Genomic DNA, 2,892 nt, shown 5'->3' on the forward strand with positions numbered 1-2,892 from the left:
TAAAGAGGCATACTCCCACATACATAACTGTGATGATGGGGCGGTGGGGGTTTAGTGACAGTCACAGGGTCAGTGGGTGGGGGGTCGCAGGGAACGGGTGAAGGGGGGTTGGCAGGGAGGTGGTTCCGGTTCCCAGTGTGTACCCCCTCTCTTTGCCATTGCTGGGTCCCTTGATCAGGCACTCAATGGAGAACACAATGGAGAAGGCCATCCACAAATTTAATTGGTGTGGAGGCAGGAAGGCAGCTGGGTCCACATTCATTACTCCCCTGCCCAATTTAATACCATCCCTTCCACCAAACTCACCATGGTGGGGGGCAGTAAATTCTACTCTTAAAGACCTGCTCAGTTTGTAAATTTCCTTTATTTCTTTGATTCTGAGTTATCTAATTGAAGAACAAATATTATAGAAAACCCATTATTTTAATTAAGGGTGTTCCATGTATTGCAGTTAGTGTGTGTGCAATGATATTGATATTGGTCAATGCCAAATGATTGCCTTGCGTACTGATTAAGCACATGTTCAGCTATTCTGCATTAACAGATCACATTGGTTCCTTCTCCATTTTTTATGGACTCACCTACAAAGAACTTCATGGCAAAACTTGTTAAATTATATATTTATAGGCTGCACAATGGCACAGCGGTTAGCACTGCTGCCTCAAAGCACCAGGGACCTGGGTTCAATTCCAGGTGACTGTGTGGAGTTTGCACATTCTCCCCGTGTCTGCGTGGGTTTCCTCCGGTTCTCCGGTTTCCTCTCACATGCCAAAGATTTGATTTGATTTATTATTGTCACATGTATTGGTATATAGTGAAAAGTATTGTTTCTTGCATGTTATACAAACAAAGCATACCATTCATAGAGAAGAAAAGGAGAGAGTGCTGAATGTAGTGTTACAGTCATAGCAATGCTGTGGAGAAAGATCAACTTAGTGCGAGGTAGGTCCATTCAAAAGTCTGACAGCAGCAGGGAAGAAGCTGTTCTTGAGTTTGTTGGTACGTGACCTCAGACTTTTGTATCTTTTTCACGATGAACGAAGGTGGAAGAGAGAAGGTTCGGGGTGCATGGGGTCCTTAACTATGCTGGCTGCTTTGCCGAGGTGGGGGGAAGTGTAGGCAGAGTCAATGGATGGGAGCCTGGTGTGCGGGTTAGATTGATTGACCATGCTAAATTGCCCCTTAGTGTCAGGGAGTTTAACAAGGTAAGTACATGGGGTTACGGGAATAGGGTCTGGGTGGGATTGTTGTCAGTGCAGGTTCGATGGGCCAAATAGCCTCCTCCTGCATGTAGGGATACTACGATTCTATTCTATGACACCAAGTTTCAGTAGCTCTGATACAACACTTCATGTGGAGCTCTGACCAGGAGCTGCATTTTCATAACCCCTGAAGTTGGGATGGAGGAGCAGCATTCCCAATAATATCTTCAAGATGCCGTTCCCTGCACAGGGTTAATCACCAAGGTGGGGAGAGGGTGGGTCTGGAATCCTTCCAATTGGAATTAATTAAAGATGTTGTAAAGCTTGTGGTGGTGCTGGGGGCTGGAGGGGGAAGGGAGGTTAAAAACAAAAGTGTGATCTTATGGGTTGCCTCCAATGGGCACAGGGGATGCCCAATGGAGGTCCCGCTACCCCCGGCCCCACCTCTACACAAGCCTGCCCAGCTAAAGCAGCTTGGTTACCCACCCTGCATGAGAATTCCAGTGCTATTGGCGACTTAAGGGACTCAATAACTTGAATCCTCCACCACCCCCCATGAGATTTCATACAGGTCGGGATAGATGGGTAGACAGCAGGAAGGCCATGCGCTGAGACTACCCTTACTGACCTTAAAATCCACTGGCAAGCAAACATTAGATGCAGCTCCAGTAATCGAGAGGGCATGGGAGAGGAAAGAGGGGCAGGAAGGCCAAATCATCTATGTAAATCGTAAACCATTGTGGTCCCAACAATGATCCGTGAGGCACATCACTAGTCACTGATCGCCAACCAGAAAAACACCCACTTACTTCCACTCTATGCTTTCTGTTAGTTAACCAATCCTCTATCCATGCTAATACATTACCCGTAACACCTTTATCTTATGTAGCAGTCTTTGGTGCGGCACCTTGCCAAATGCCTTCTGGAAATCCAGATACACCACATCCACAGGTTCCCCATTGTCCACTGCACATGTAATGTTCCCAAAGAAATGGACAAGACTTGGCCATCATAAACAACAACAATGGGCCTCGTCCGGGATTTGAACCCGGGACCTCTCGCAAAACCAAACTATGCATGACATGCCACTGAAAACAGGGATACCTGGAGATGATTAAGAGCCCAAGGTAGGGCAATCTGTAACTGTCCAGGCAAGTGATCACAAAGATCCTTATTCTTAATGAAGATTGAGAAAACCACAAGCCACGCAGCAATGGTGCCCTGGCAATCCGTGGCAAAGCCAATGAGGCCTGAACCTCCTCGCTTCCAAGGATCATCTGTGGACATTCATGCCATCTCAGAAACGCCAGCACTGCGCTGTATCTGGCTGGCCACTGATGCCCCCTGTGCCACAGCTGGACAACACATTCATTTAATGTGTTGTCCAGCGGCTCATTGGTCTAGGGGTATGATTCTCGCTTTGGGTGCGAGAGGTCCCGGGTTCAAATCCCGGACGAGGCCCATTGTTGTTGTTTATGGTGGCCAAGTCTTGTTCATTTCTTTGAGAACATTACATGTGCAGTGGACAATGGGGAACCTGAATGTGGTGTATCTGGATTTCCAGAAGGCATTTGGCAAGGTACCGCACCAAAGATTGCTACATAAGATAAAGGTGTTATGGGTAATGTATTAGCATGGATAGAGGATTGGTTAACTAACAGAAAGCATAGAGTGGGGGTAAATGGGTGTT

At 47.0% G+C, this 2,892-nt stretch overlaps 1 non-coding gene across 1 annotated transcript; it reads left to right on the forward strand.

Moving 5' to 3' along the window:
• Positions 1-2,591: 2,591 nt before the first annotated feature.
• On the forward strand, positions 2,592-2,665 carry trnap-ugg (transfer RNA proline (anticodon UGG)). Its single transcript has one exon. It is a non-coding gene; the product is annotated as a tRNA-Pro (tRNA).
• The last annotated feature ends 227 nt before the right edge of the window (positions 2,666-2,892 follow it).

The sequence above is a fragment of the Mustelus asterias genome, chromosome 3, assembly GCF_964213995.1.
Source record: "Mustelus asterias chromosome 3, sMusAst1.hap1.1, whole genome shotgun sequence".
In the NCBI taxonomy this organism is placed as follows: Eukaryota; Metazoa; Chordata; class Chondrichthyes; order Carcharhiniformes; family Triakidae; genus Mustelus; species Mustelus asterias.